Source organism: Cydia fagiglandana, chromosome 3 (assembly GCF_963556715.1).
Source record: "Cydia fagiglandana chromosome 3, ilCydFagi1.1, whole genome shotgun sequence".
In the NCBI taxonomy this organism is placed as follows: Eukaryota; Metazoa; Arthropoda; class Insecta; order Lepidoptera; family Tortricidae; genus Cydia; species Cydia fagiglandana.
Genome location: NC_085934.1, coordinates 1,573,214 through 1,588,997, shown reverse-complemented (window position 1 = coordinate 1,588,997; position 15,784 = coordinate 1,573,214). Strand labels below are relative to the sequence as shown.

Below are 15,784 nucleotides of genomic sequence, written 5' to 3'. Positions count from 1 at the left end.
TACTGAGTATGCAGGATTAATCCTGCTCACGTCTCATGAATCACCCTGTATGGCGCGAATTTAATTTCGTTCGATATTTAAATTAAAGTCACGTTTGGCACGTTCGAGGCAGCTATTATCATCGCTGCGAGCGTTCAAGCGTTAGACCAAACGCAATATGATGTGACCTCTCTTCTCGCGTACTTACTATGAATCTTGATACGCTATTTATAATAGTTGCTAGAGGCAAAATGCGCGCTTTCATTATGTAAGCCATGTGAATAGAGCAGTAGTACATGCCGAATACAGATTAAAAACGAGAGTAGCTTGATATCAATCAGTTACTTTCCAAAACTCCTATCTCTGTCCATGATATCAATACAAAAAGTACCTTATACACTAAAGAACAAAGTTTATATTCCAGTGATAGAAAAGATAGATATGACGTTTGAATAAGAACAGCCGGCCTAGCCAAGGTTACAATCGCTATCGCTTCGACAACGAAAAGCATTATGTCTCTCTATCACTCTTCCATATTAGTGCGGCAGTGACAGTTGCGTTTCGATCGCTACGGAGCGTAAGCGATCGGCATCTTGGCTACGCGGCCAGTATTATTGCGTGTAGTTTCGTAAGGAGAAAGCATTGTGATGTCATTTAGTACACAATGAAATTGTGTTTGAACAAAATGCATTTAGTTACGGGTGGGTTTTGAAAATGAGTCTTTTGTTACCTTGTTTTTAATGCACTGCACGAGTAAGCTATGTAGATACCTATAAATACATATGTAGCTATAAAAAAGGTGAGATAAATAATAATTATAGGAGAGAGCATAGATAGAGCTCGCCTAATCTAACTTGCACCAATTTGAACAGCGCAAAGTGAAGCGGGCTTTCGGAATTTTAGGAAGGTTACTAGTATTTAGTTACTATATTTAAGTTCAAAAAATTGAAATTGGTACTAAATTTTAGCATTAAGAGCCAACAGGAGTGGTAATTTCTCCATACAAACGTACTCCTCGTTTTCCTCCGTGGTTTTTGAAGCTAGAGCAATGATTTTTTCAACACAGATTAATATTGTCAATATCTGTGTCGGACCGTTTTGCTTTTTTTGATATTTTAGTTTTTTAAGGCGCTAGAGCCCTTCAAAAATGGCCAAAATGGCCTAATTGACTATGCCGCAATGAGAGGCGTGGCATTCAAAACTGATATCAATTAGCCAAAAAAGCAAAACGGTCCGACACAGATAATTTCATAATCATTTAGATTTCCAAATTTGGTTACGATTGGTTAAGTTTTGGAGGAGGAAACAGAGGAGTACAAAACCTCGATTTTTGAGATTTTTACGCAGGATTTTTCGCCTTGTCCTTATCGCACTACTTTTAGGTGCCGCTTCCGTTAGCGAGACGGGTATATTTACCTAAAATATTTAAAACTCAGCTCCTGTTTCGTCTTAATTACAAATTTTTAGTTTACTAGCGACCGAGTGCAAAAGTGGCATGTAAAACTTCACATTTTCATAGGGGTTTTACGGTGAATACGGTTCAAGAAGACGGTGCAGCTTGGGTTAACTCTATTCTTTTTCTTTTCATTTTGTCGATATTAGAAGTTAATAAATCATTATATCTCTAATATTGTTATTATTGATAAGGGGTCATCCATTAATTACGTCACACGTTTAAGGGGGAGGGAGGGGGTCAAGAAAATGTGACATATTGTGACATGGGGGAGGGGGGAGACACAAACTTTGTGACGTCACTTTAACTTCATCAGTAACCGAAAATTTATTAAAATTATTTAGTTCGCTGTACATTTAAATAACAAGTTTTTTAAAACGAAAATAGTTTTTAATCGTTTAATTTTCTTTCCTAAGAGGTTTTGGGTTATAAAATTACTAATATTTATATCGTCAAAAATATTTTGATAAAATATTAATAATACTTAGGTATTTACTTAATTCGATTTGGCGATTTCGTAGATTTCGGTTTGCCAAATGTGACCAAGTGTGACAAGGGGGGGGGGGGGGAGGGGTCAAAAAACCTAATAGAAATTGGTGTGACGTAATTAATGGATGACCCCTAACACATAACATAACATTATTGGTACTTAATTATCTTATTTATTATACCGGGTGTGGCCAGTAATATGAGCAAAAAATTAAACTGTAGGCTGTACTCTTCATGTTGACCAACATTTGTTCAGCGACTTTTAAAAATAACTTGTGGTTTGATTTTTAATACACTTTAAAGTTTATTCTAAGACGCAATGTATTGCGAATTTTGTTATGTTTAAGGCGTGACAAGCAACGTCAATCACAATGATATGGCGTGGCGATGGCGTCCATTGAAGATAATATTTATTTTGTATGAAAAATAGGGAGTCTTTATACTTCATAATTTTTAAATGTTGTTGAACAAAAGTGTCACCGTTTGAGGAGTACAATCTATGTTTGAATTATTTGCTCGTGTTACAGGCCACACCCGGTATATAGTTGTCTGTTATTACGTCTTGCCACTATCAAAAAGTCGTGCGATTTTTCATTCCCATTGGTACGTGAAAGATAATTTCAGCGGCTGAATCAACATCTTCGGTAGTATAGTGGTAAGTATCCCCGCCTGTCACGCGGGAGACCGGGGTTCGATTCCCCGCCGGAGAGATTCTTTTTGCCGTTTAGTTTTATATAAAAACCTAATCAGAATAATTTCATAACTATATAAGCTAATTTTCACCCGCGACTTCGTCTGCGTAGAAGTCGATAAAAAACTTTATCAATCTTTTATAGTTTGTATGTTTCTCGCGTTTTGGCGTGATGACAAATTATGTATTAATCCTCGTCCCTTAAAATGCTCAAAATTTCAATTTTTAAAACACTTGCTACGCTCGTGGTTCAGTTTTGGAATATTCCGCTTGCGGATATCAATATTTGCACGAAGTATTAAACAACTTTATTTCCTTATCACTATATAATAAGTTAATAACGCCATTTTCCCCCAATAAGATTTAAAAAATTAAAAATTAACCATCTCAAATATCCCCCTCAAGTACCCCCCCCCCCACCCTAAGTTATAGGTTAGAAATTGTAAAGTTCTCTAATATCGATACAGGGGGCATATGATGTGTAACCTAGATGGTAGGTTATCGACGTGATAACGACATGATAGGGCAAAAGTCAGAGATTGATACTCTATCCCGTCCTTATCACACGATAACAGTGTCCAATATACTTCCTTTCAATGACTCGGTGACAGCATGGTTGCATTTTTATATATCACCTGTCACTTTCGCACTTATATACTCGTACTTGTTAGAACGTGACAGGCATGGTGACAGGCGATAAAAATGCGACCGCGCTCAGCCCGGGCTTAGGGGCCCACTGATTAACATGCCACCGGACGATATCGGCCTGTCAGTTAGAACAAAATTTTGACAGTTCCGAACAACTGACAGGACGATATACCGTCCGGCGGACTGTTAATCAGTGGGCCCCTAAGCAGTGGCGAGATACTCCTGACTTCGGTCGAACTCGGCTCCGTTCGGCTCAGCATTGCTCCGAGCAATTATTAGGGTTGCCATCACTTGACTTCCTTGCTGGTGCACGACCACAGATAAGATAATCACATGAATTTTGACAACCCTAAATAGCCGAAAGGGATAGTGCCATATGTTAGAAAGGGATATCATGATTCGACCCTGAACAGCTGTCAAACGTCGGGTTTGTAGGAAGTGTCCTTTCTGTACGGTAGTACTATTATTTCTTCTGTGCCCTAAGAGCCACTTGAATCGCGTTCAATGTGACCGCCTTATTCTGTCAATCTTCAAAAACTTATTGACGGAAACTGAACTACATATGACAGGCAAATTTCCGTACAGCTCACATTGGTCAATCGTGAAAGCCGGCGTTGCACAAGCGGCCTTATAGAACTTCCTATTGCACATCCGAACGCATCGTCGCCTTCACTGCACTGTTGGATAGGTACTATAGTTGGTCAAACCAATTTGCCAGTTAGTAAGAACCAGGAAAACTGTACTCATCCTTTTCTTTTGGGTACTGGTACTAGTGTAAGACAAAGATAGTATGGTTCTCTCGGTCTATGATTGAAATAAGACAGTTCTTTGACAAACTATACCTTAAGATACTAGTGCTACTGTAAAATGTAGACCGCGCGAACTCCCATGCCTCCGCCATTTAGAAAAAATCCGAAAGCGGAATTAACAAAAATCCATATCATAATTGAACTTGCTCGTCAAATTTCACGAGAATCGGTTAAGAAATGCGATCTCCCATCCAATGTGACGATTATGTAAATAAGAATTGTAAGATATACAGGATGTAACAATAATAGCGGGGATTCGTTTAAGGGCATTCGGTATCGTGTTTTCATTAGGCAGGTGGATGAAAAATATTTTTGACTTGAAACTATTTTTGTTCTATGTGGCAGGCCGTCCAAGTTGGTCAACCCTCCATACAAAAGTCAAAAATTATTCGCGTCAAAAAAATTGACCGTACACTACAAAAAAACAGATCCTGATGAATTCAGAACGTTCCTATACCTTTTAAGTCTGTTAAAAAGTAAGTACACCAATATTAAAACAAAACTCAAGTCTCCTTATACCCTAGATTCCCTAGAAAACCAGAAAGCAACCAAATAATCCTTATATCAACCCTCAGTTGATATACTTTACGGGTTCACCGCTCGGGTTCACTTCAGTATCCCTCGAGGGTTCGGTGCGGTCGCTCGTTCCGGACGCTCAGCGAGCTGAAACTTTTACGCGAACGGTTTGTGTTCGAAATTTGAAATTTGTGGATGATATTGGAGATTTGAAAATGGTAATTGTATTTTTGTAGAATTTATTGTGTTTTTTTTATTACCATGATATTTTCAAAACGGAAACGCGTTGCTGAAAATAACGAATTTAGTAAATGCTACTAATAATAAATCTAAATTGCTTTAATAAGAATAATTTAAAATTATTCTTGTGATTTTTCAGTGTTTATTATTTAAAAAAAGACCCTAAAGTGGTATATGTTCCCTTACGATTCGGTCAAAATTCTGTAACTTATGGGTACTAAATGTGGTTTTTTTGCAAAGGTGTTTCTTTTTTGGGTAGGATCGGAGATTCTAAAGCGGACAATTTATTTATCATAGTTTATCTGAAAGAAGGTAATTATAAATTTATTGCAAGAGTTTGCTTAATATTTAGCAGAATTTTATAAATTCCTATTAATATTTTAACAATAAAAGTTTGGGTTTATAACTTTTTCATATTATCATTCTAATAAGAAATTAAAGTATGTTGATAAATTTTATTACCAATCGAGAAATCTAATTCTACACATCTCATAATGCCCGTAAGTTTTTCGCCCTTTATTTACTTACACAAATTTAGCGTCATTTATATTTTACTGTAGGTAAATAGTTTCGTAGCTTGCAAGTTCCATCAGATTACAAAAACAATCAAACTTTGGTCGTTTCGTGAGGCCATTCGGGTCATTACCATTACCATTAGGTTCTTCTGAACCAATAGGAGAAAATATTACGTAAGTACATATAGGTACCTATACCTATATATTTTTTGCGACGAGAATTTGTTCGATCGATGAAGAAACATTGTTATTTTAAATTTAAATAAATGAGCGTAAAGACAAATTCAAAGATTTTTGGTAAATTCTATAATAAAATAGAGTTCTAATAGAATGAGTGTAATAAAAAAGAAATTCCACAAAACGTTGTTGAAGTTTTAATAGTCATTTAAATTATAGTTAAGTTGTACTTATGTAGTTATAAAATTAAGTTGTATTTTTTTTGTTATAATTAAGAAGTTTAAAAACTATAAGTACCCCATTCGAACTACACCCTGTATAATACGTAATTTTATATGACCTTTTGTAAAATTAATTTAAATTAAAGGGCGTTTAGGTAATAATATAATATATTATATAACGTATTATCAAAACATTTGTTTGTTTTACCTACGGACAAAAAAGTAATGCCACTGGCAAAAATATCAATGCGATTGCCATCTGCCATCGATATGACCTTGAGAATTTGTCACGCGACAAATCCATTTGTATCATGAACATGAACCCCCAATTTTGTTATGTTGTACCGTTGCAAGGCTTTGCATATTTACTATACCTATAATCTGTAGGTACCCCTATACTGCAAAACGTAAGGGGAAGGGGTATCCAGACGGGACTGACGAAATCAGTCGATTTGTTCAGGAAAATAATTGGTCAATCTCATCTAGCGTCCACACGTACACAAATTAAATCACCAATTTGCATTCTACTATGAAAATTGGCATTTTTGTGTCCGCACCTACTGATGTGATCGGGGAATCAAATTGGTATTTGCGTCCGCACGGCCCTGTTCGATCGGAGAATTTCATCAGATTGGCGAAAAATTGTCTCGTCTGGATACAACTGTAAATATAAGACCAAAAAAAGTAAGAAAATATTGCCACTTTTTACTAGAGCGTCTTGTATTTATATAAAAATAAGTAAATACGAGTATTAGTAATTTTTTAAATCGCAGGAGTAAAATTACTAATAAAAGTAATAAATAATTATCTTAGCGTGATTATTTATCAAAATTCAAAAGGAATTTATTATTTTACAAACAAATTATTCCAGTAGCAACATTACAGTGTTACTTTTTCTGGTCTTTAATTTTTGACGACCGCGCGGTCTGGCCTAGTGGGTATATAGTGACTGCCTGCTAAGCCGATGGTCCTGGGTTCGAATCCCAGTAAGGGCATTTATTTGTGTGATGAACACTAATATTTGTTCCTGAGTCATGGGTGTTTTCTATGTATATAAGTATGTATATCGTCGCCTAGCACCCATAGTACAAGCTTTGCTTAGTTTGGGGCTAGGTTGATCTGTGTAAGATGTCCCCAATATTTATTTATTATTTACTATAATTTAATTACGTTTTGCACTTTAGTGTACATTACATTTAATTCGATAGCGTGACGTGACGTGTGCCGTACGCGTTAGCGTTAAGTCATTTTGTAAGGGATTTTGAGTTTCCAAAACATCCCGCTTGGCGCGCTGTTCTAAATCCCATGCAAAGATAGACATAACGCAAACGCGAACGCTCGTCATGCTATCGAATGTGGTATTAGCAAATAAAATAAGTAGTACTTAGTTCATTAAGAGCTCTACATCTCATTTTCCGAACAATTACTATAGCCATGTTCTTTTCATGTACCTACACTTCATATAGGTATTTAACATGATACTCTATCTAAAATTACCATCGGTCAATACACCAAACCCAATAATATCTAGTTCCACTCAACTATTCTAGGCTGAACATAAATAATGGACAATCAATAAGCTTACAAAAGCCACCTACATAATTACAATAGCAATATAAAAGCTATTTTAACAAAGCTTAGCAAGTTATATCTAATATATTACATACAGTTGGAATTTAACAAATTTAATATCTGGGAGACCGATTTTACTCGGAAAATATATTAAAACAAAAATGCGCATTTTCCCAGATATAAGACATAGCTAGATCGATTTTTCTCCCCCGAAAACCCCCATATACCAAATTTCAACGAAATCGTTAGAGTCGTTTCCGAGATCCCCGAAATATATAAATAAATAGGTATTATCTGGGAGACCAAGCTCGGAAAATATGTAAAAACTCAAAAATGCGGGTTTTCCCAGCAGAGATAGCTAGACGGATTTTTCGCCCTCAAAATCGTTAGAGCCGTTGTTGCGGAGGGTGAGTTTATGAATATAATTTAGTAATTATAAGATACTTTACTTAACTTAAAGTACCCATTTTTAACCGACTTCCAAATCTCAAAGAAGGAGGTTATCAATTCGGTTGTATGTTTTTTTTTTATTTTTTTTTTTTATGTTTGTTACTCCATATCTCCGTCATTACTAGATCGATTTTGAAAATTCTTTTTTTGATTGAATGTATATGCATACAGATTGGTCCCGTTTTTGTCAAAACCCAGTTCTGATGATGGGATCCATGAGGAATCGAGGGAACTCCTCAAATCTTAAAGGCATACATATAGTGATTTTTGGGTTTTTATCAACAAATCAAGCACATACACCCAAAAAAGTGACATTTGATGAAGTGGAACTGCTGATGATGATCAGAACGGAACTCTTTAACGACGCATAGTTCACGGTTGGCGATTTGTCCTCTTCATTATGTTTGTTAAGCAAGTTAAGTTTTTAAGCCACATTTTTGTCAAGCTCGAGTTCTGATGATGGGATCCATGAGGAATCAAGGGAACTCCTCAAATCTTAAAGGCATGCGTATAGAGATTTTTGTATTTACATCAGAAAATCAAGCATTTTCATTAAAAACTGTTGCATTTGATGAAGTGGAACTGCTGATGATGATCAGAACTGAACTCTTCAACGACGCATAGTTCACGGTTGGCGATTTGTCCTCGTCGTTATGTTTGTTAAGCAAGTTAAGTTTTTAAGCCACATTTTTGTCAAGCTCGAGTTCTGATGATGGGATCCACGAGGAATCAAGGGAACTCCTCAAATCTTAAAGGCATGCGTATAGAGATTTTTGTATTTACATAAAAAAATCAAGCATTTTCATTAAAAACTGTTGCATTTGATGAAGTGGAACTGCTGATGATGATCAGAACAGAACTCTTAAACGACGCATAGTTCACGTTTGGCGATTTTTCCTTTTCGTTATGTTCGTTAAGCAAGTTAAGTTTTTAAGCCACATTTTTGTCAAGCTCGAGTTCTGATGATGGGATCCATAAGGAATCGAGGGAACTCCTCAAATATTAAAGGCATACGTATAGATTTTTTTGTATTTTCATCATAAAATCAAGCATTTACATTAAAAACTGTCGCATTTGATGAAGTGGAACTGCTGATGATGACCAGAACAGAACTCTTCAATGACGCATGGTACACGTTTGGTGATTACGAATTTCGATTTTGACTTGGACTGGGACCCGGACTCGGACTCATACCCGGATCCGGACCCGGACCCGGTCTCGGACCCGGACACGGACCCGGACTCGAACCCGGACTCGGACCCGGACTCGGACCCGGACTCGGACCCGGACTCGGACCCGGACTCGGACCCGGACTCGGACCCGGACTCGGACCCAGACCTTGACCCAGAAAACCACTATGATACCTTAACTAAATAAACAACTATGATTATATACCTATCATAAAATTAATGTAGGTATAAAGTACGATGATGCCAATCTTACTAGCCCCTCCCGCTTAAACCCCCGTACACCGCACGGCATGCGCCATTAAGTGGGTTAGGTTAGGTTTGAACTGCGATCCTCACAGAACCGAACAAGGATTAGGTTAGGTTAGAACTGCGAGCCTTACAGAAACGATATGCTACTTGAAAAGTGGGTTTGATTAGGTTCGAACTGCGATCCGCACAGAACCGAACTGCTATCTGAGGAGTGGGTTAGGTTAGGCTAGAACTACGACCCTCATGGCTCCTCTTCACGATGGGCCAACGCCGGCCACTCCAAGGGACGCATTTATGCGTTAGAGGGAGCAAGTGATATTGCTATCTCATTCTACCGCATGGCTGCGTCCCTTGGAGTGGCTGGCGTTGGCCCATCCTGTAGAGGAGCCATTATACAGAAGCGAAATGCTAGTAGAAAAGTGGGTGGTTTTACCTCCTTTTCTACATAGTGTACCATCTACAATAATCTTTCATCGACCCCCATGAAAGTCGGTTTTTTTTTCTTAAAAATTATCATAGTACAACCAGATCTTGTTTTATTTCCAAGTTAATGTTCTGTTTTGTGTGACCATTCTTATTCGAACGATAGAGAGGCCAATAGACGAACGAACGTAGTGTAGCGCTAGGCCCACTTATTTTGAGGTCACACCTCACCGCCAAAATTGCAAACCTCATCCGGTTTTAGCGAGAGGCTTCCGCGAAAGTGAGAGTATTGCACAACGTTCCGGTGTGTGACGCAATGACCTTACCGTGACATTAAGTTTTAGGGACCGAATTACGCCAGTATTACAGATTTAGACAGATATTAAAATAAGTAAAAAATATGTATAGTCAAGTGTAAAAATATGGGTGTAGACAACTTACTCAAAAATATGACCCATAGTTCATAACTCGCTAACATAAGAACTATAGGTCATATTTTTGAGTATGATTTCAAATCATTGATTTGTATACTTACCCATATTTTTACAATTGATTCTGGGTTTTTGTAGTTTGACCTATTGCGCTCTTATGCACACAGAATAATTAGATTAATTAGGTAATAGTATTATTAAGTCGAAAGATAGGATATTTATTCTATTTCGAATGTATTTTTTGTAATTTAAATTAATATCTTGCACCCAAGCTCGAAACATAAAGATATGGTCAGGTATGTTTGTGCGCTTTACTTAAGGGACCCACTGATTAACAGTCCGCCGGACGGTATCGGTCTGTCAGTTAGAACAAAATTTTGACAGTTCTGAACAACTGACAGGCCGATACCGTCCGGCGGACTGTTAATCAGTGGGCCCCTTAGACTCGACTCTGATGAGCCTGTACGATAATGACTGTAGAAGACTGTAGAGTAGACCAAGAAATATCTGCAACGATTTTGACAGCACACGCACAGCAAGTGTTATTTCTACGTCAAAATTTTATAGAAGTTTGACGTTAAATATAACAGTTGCATTGCGTATGTTGTCAAAATCGCTGCAGACTTTTCGTGGTCTAACTCTATAATAATTATAAACTTTGTGTTTATTACGTGTAATTTATAAAATGTAAATATAATTCACATTGTCATGACAAGATTTAACTATCTGACGAACACACCGAAATCGGCAAAAAAGCTCGCTGCCGAAGTTGCTCTTTGTCGTAATAAATCGCATTTACATCAGCAAATAAACAAAGTCGCAATACAAGAAGACAGTCGTGAGGGCCCTGTGAGGGCCTCATTATGGAACTAGGTTGAACGGCAAAAGCACACGTGGCTTCTGAATAAAAATATAGTTGGAGGGGAGTTTGTTTGCGAAAAATACAAGCGTCTGAGTTTCTACCGCGAAACACTAAAATCGGAATTTCGTTAACTGCCTCTCTATCGTAAAAATATGGAAGAACAATAGAGAGGCATGATACTAAATTTCGATTTTGTTCTTCGCGGTAGGCCCTCTGTCTGTCTCTCAAACGTGAGGGCACGATTTTATCTCATTCTATGAATTTTCATGGCTCTTTTTCAAAAATTACCTACCTTTGCTAATAGAAACTTTTATGCATTTATTAAACTTTTAAGAGGATGAATTTTTCAATCACTCTTCTAAATAATGAAAAACAACAGCAAAATAGGTTACTTACATACATACAGGATATTGTGCGAGGTGATTAGGAGGGTCATACCATACTGAACAACTTTTTTCTAAATATTTTTGTGATTTCGGAGTTGGTCCCATAGATCACCTCGCACAATATGGCTAACGGTCCAAAAATGACCCTGTATTCCTACAATTAGTACTTAATAAGTCGTAACTAAAATTCAGTGTTAGGTAGTTCAAAAAGTCAATAAACAGTTATAAATACTTTTGTTTCTTATCAAGGGTGGGCAATGCCCTTTGTACCTGTAATGGAACCCTCGCCATTGATCACAGACGTCATGGTATCAATTTGACTTGATGGGAAAAGTCGAGTAGCCTACGCGGCCATAATTCTACCAATAATAGGAGTTTGTCATAAAGGGCTTGTTACACTTAATAGTACAATAAAGGGCCGGAACAATTACCGCCGATATTTGACGTTGGACAATGATTTACTGGCGATATTCCTATTGCAGCAAACATGCGAGTCGAGGGCTTAGCTAACTAGTATGCCTACGTATAATTTACGCGACACAGTACAGTAAGGTACTTTTTTGAGTTTTTTAAAAGCCTTCAAGATCCAATTTGAACACAGCCCATTTTAACTAAAAGGCGGATTGACGGAACACATAAGAGAATCGAGGTACTCGTAGGTACTTTTGTATGGGAAGCGCGACCATTTACTTCAGTTGCGCTTACAGTTACAAACATGACAGTGTAAAATTGTATTAAAAATATTTTCAAAATTTAGGGTACATATATAATAAAGTAGTACACGTAAAATTGAGCCTATGTTTGGTAAACTTAATGCTCTTTGTAAACGGTTCAGTCCGGTTCGGTGTCCGTGTGTGTTTAGTCTGTGACTTCGAGCAACGCCGGCTTCCGACACATCAAAGGTCTGTGAGTTTGAAAGTTGGAATGAAGCGCCCTTGATTGTTATTGGGGTCATGTTACTCTGGTTTGCTCTTGCACTCGCGTCGCCGGCTCGCGTAGCAATACCACGTCTGCGCGGACGGTGTGGGAGTTTCCTCCTTCAGAATGAATCAGTGGCAGATTTTTTAATAGTCCTCAATCTTCGAGGAATGCGTACAATCCAGATATATGGGAGCGGACAAGGTGCTCCAAAATATCTGAATATTATTGAACTTACCGCAGCGCTGAGCTATATCTCTTGGTGTAATCATATACATATAATAAAGTACCTAGATTCAAAGATTGATTATTGGATTGGATGTGATTGAATATAAGTAGATTCATCAAATCTAAAACAAAGATATACGACTTTTATTTATCAAAAAAACGCCATGTTAATATGTACCGTGGCCCCACAAGATAATTCCATATTTGAGCCAGGCGTATGCACAAGCATAATAAGCGCGTTTAACATTGTTATTTCATTCATATTCTTAGCGGAAGCAGTTATAAAGTTGACCCAAAAATTTTTTATTAAGCTATGAGCTTCATCACATATGTTCCTTGAGTAATTCTAAGCATTTCAAGCCTGGGAGGCAATAAGAAATGTGTGTCTACTCGGATTTGTAATGGATTCAAACTTTCAACCCCTTTTTAACCCTGTTAGGGGATGAATTTTACAAAACGCTGAAATTACTTTTCCTGTCTTTTAATAATATCCCCAAATACAAAGATTCAAGTCCCGCGTTCGAAATTTTTTTTGATATCCATACATACAAACTTTCAACTCCTTTTTCACCACCTTAGGGGATGAATTTTCAAAAACGCTGAAATTAGTTTTCTTGTATTTTAATAATATATCGTTTTACGAAGTTTCAAATTCCTAGCTTAAAATAAAACTTGAACCCCATACAAACTTTCATCCCCTTTTTAACCCCCTTAGGGGTTGAATTTCTCAAAATCGCTTCTTATCTCTTGTACACTTTATAAATGTAATCTAGTGTGCAAATTTCAACTTTCTATCTTTTGTAGTTTCGGCTCCGCGTAGCAAAAATCTCCAACCAAATTTTTCACCTTTTTACGTTTTTCTTGTAAAATTACTATGAAATTGAAAAAACAAATATCAGCAATGAATTCTACGTCTTTGGTTTATACGAAAATGATACCAAACTTGCCCTAGTACCCACCAGGATCAGAGTAGATTTTTTTTAAAGATGACGGATGGCGGCCGTCTTTGTACCCCACCCTCCCCCCCACTTCAGGCTAGAAATGCTTAGAATTACTCAAATATCAGATGTGATGAAGCTCATAGCTTAATAAAAATTTTTTGGGTCATGTATGGCAGCGTTACATAACTGACTCCAGTATCTAGTTCAGCCCTTATCAGCTTCTTATATGGCAATAGATACTTACAAACATAACATCAATCAAGGGAATGTGTTTATGTTCCCCTACCACGGGTGTTTCGATAGATCAACTGCAGTAATTAATTAGATAAAGACGTATGCTGAGCTTATCTTGTTGACTCAGGGTAACTGGTTTGGGGATTGTTCATACTGATGATATGGATTGTAGGAAGCTTGTTGTACCTATATGTCGGCGGCCGATCGTAATGTTCCTGTGTATTGTTTTGAGGATAGTCACATTAAACCAATATATAGGTAAGATAGGTTCTTTAGGTTGCTTCAAATGGCCGAAGGGCAAACTACTGTGCTAAACTCTGTCGACTCAGGGAACGAGTCAAAGATTTTCACGTTTCATGATATGCTTAGGATTTCCCGATATGCCTGATCTTACGATCGGCCGCCGACATATATATTACTATGCTACTTCTCGCCCGCGGCTTTCTTCGCGTCGAAGTAATTAGAGTTAGACCAAGATAAGTCTGCAACGATTTTGATAGCATTCGCAGTGCAAGTGTTATTTATTCGTCATCATTTTATCCGCAGGACGTCTGCAAGGAAAAAAAGTCAAAAACCAACCCTTCTATGTCTGGTTCACGGTTGGTGAGGAGGAAGAAAATTCTTATTGATATTTATATTGATTTATATTGATTTTTTAAATGTATTATTTTGTGTTAATAAATATATGAAAAAAAAAAAATTTGGGGTCCGTCAAATGTTCTGTCACCGGAATGACGAAAAATGATGAAAAACGATTTCCCATTTAGGTACAAGAAACGAAACTATAAAGTTTCTCCGTGTCACTCCGTCTGTGTTGAAAGAATATGTGACGTTCTGAATCAAAAGGTACGACATTGTCGCTTGCCATAGAACTCTCTAACAGGTTTTATTTGTATAAAGCTACAAGCAAAATTCGTCTTTAAGCGACAAAGTGGTACCTTCTGATTGAGAACGTCACATATGATTAGAATTTTTTTAATTATCTAAATCATACACACGAGTGCCTTACACACGAGTGCCTGACCATCAATACCATATACGACTAAGTAGACACTTCCCAGTCCATACACGCATAAATGACAAAATCTGGTCCCGTATAGAGCAAGTCACGTACAATGGTCATACAAAGAGACCATCTGTTTTCATTGGTAGCGCGATTTAGTGATTGGGCTAGCCAGTATAAAGTGATCTTGACATATTCAATAACTATTGGAAATAGCTGGGTTGCATGCTCGCATACTTACTATTCGACCTAGAAAATGCTCCCGGGAACGAATATGTATCTCGAGAATCGAGAATTCTCGGTTATGGGACAGATTTTGTATAAAAAACCAGTACCTGGAACACACTTCGACCTTAAGGGGTCCACAGATTACGAGTTCGCCGGACAATATCAGCCTGTCAGTTAATCGCAAAAGGTGACAGCTCCGACCAACTGACAGGCTGATATTGTCCGGCGAACTGGTAATCTGTGGGCACCTTTATATCCTTGAAATATACGTTTTCGAAGTGCCATTTTACAGTGTGAGTGTGAATGATGTTAAAGAATCGCTGGTGGCCTAGCGTAAGAGCGTGCGACTTTCAATCCGCAGGTCGCGGGTTCAAACCCCGGCTCGTACCAATTAGTTTTTCGGAACTTAGGTACGAAATATCATTTGACTAGCTGTTGCCCGCGACTTCGTCCGCGTGGAATCTTATCTTCAACATTTTACATCTTTAGTACCTATAATTTTCATATCCAAGCAATGTTGAAATTAAGTACTTTTCTTTTTTAGCAAGTTGTATGAAGTTTTAAGTCAAGTGGATTTTGATGTTGGTTGCTGAAATTACTTTTCTTGTATTCTCATAATAGGTACCTATGCCCTTACACAAAGATTCAAGTTCCGCATTCCGCACTCACAAAATATCTGATCTCCATACAAACTTTCAACCCCTTTCTCACCACCTTGGGGAATGATTTTCAAAAATGCTTGAATTAATTTTCATGTTTATCAATTATATTACCTTTTTTTTCCAAAAAGTTAAAGTTCCTAGCTTAAAATTAAATTTACACCCCAAGACGAATTTTCATCCCCTTTTTAGCCCCCTTAGGGATTGAATTTCCAAAAACGTTGCAATTACTTTTTTTGTAATCGGCTATTATGTTTTTCTAAGAAGTTTCA

General features: G+C 37.3%; 1 protein-coding gene and 1 non-coding gene across 2 annotated transcripts in view; both read left to right on the top strand.

Annotated features, from left to right (window-relative positions):
- LOC134679807 (solute carrier organic anion transporter family member 4A1-like) overlaps positions 1-15,784 on the top strand; it is a 112,370-nt gene that overhangs the window by 8,737 nt on the left and 87,849 nt on the right. The gene's annotated exons all lie outside the window — the stretch shown is intronic.
- Positions 2,560-2,631, top strand: Trnad-guc (transfer RNA aspartic acid (anticodon GUC)). The gene has a single exon. It is a non-coding gene; the product is annotated as a tRNA-Asp (tRNA).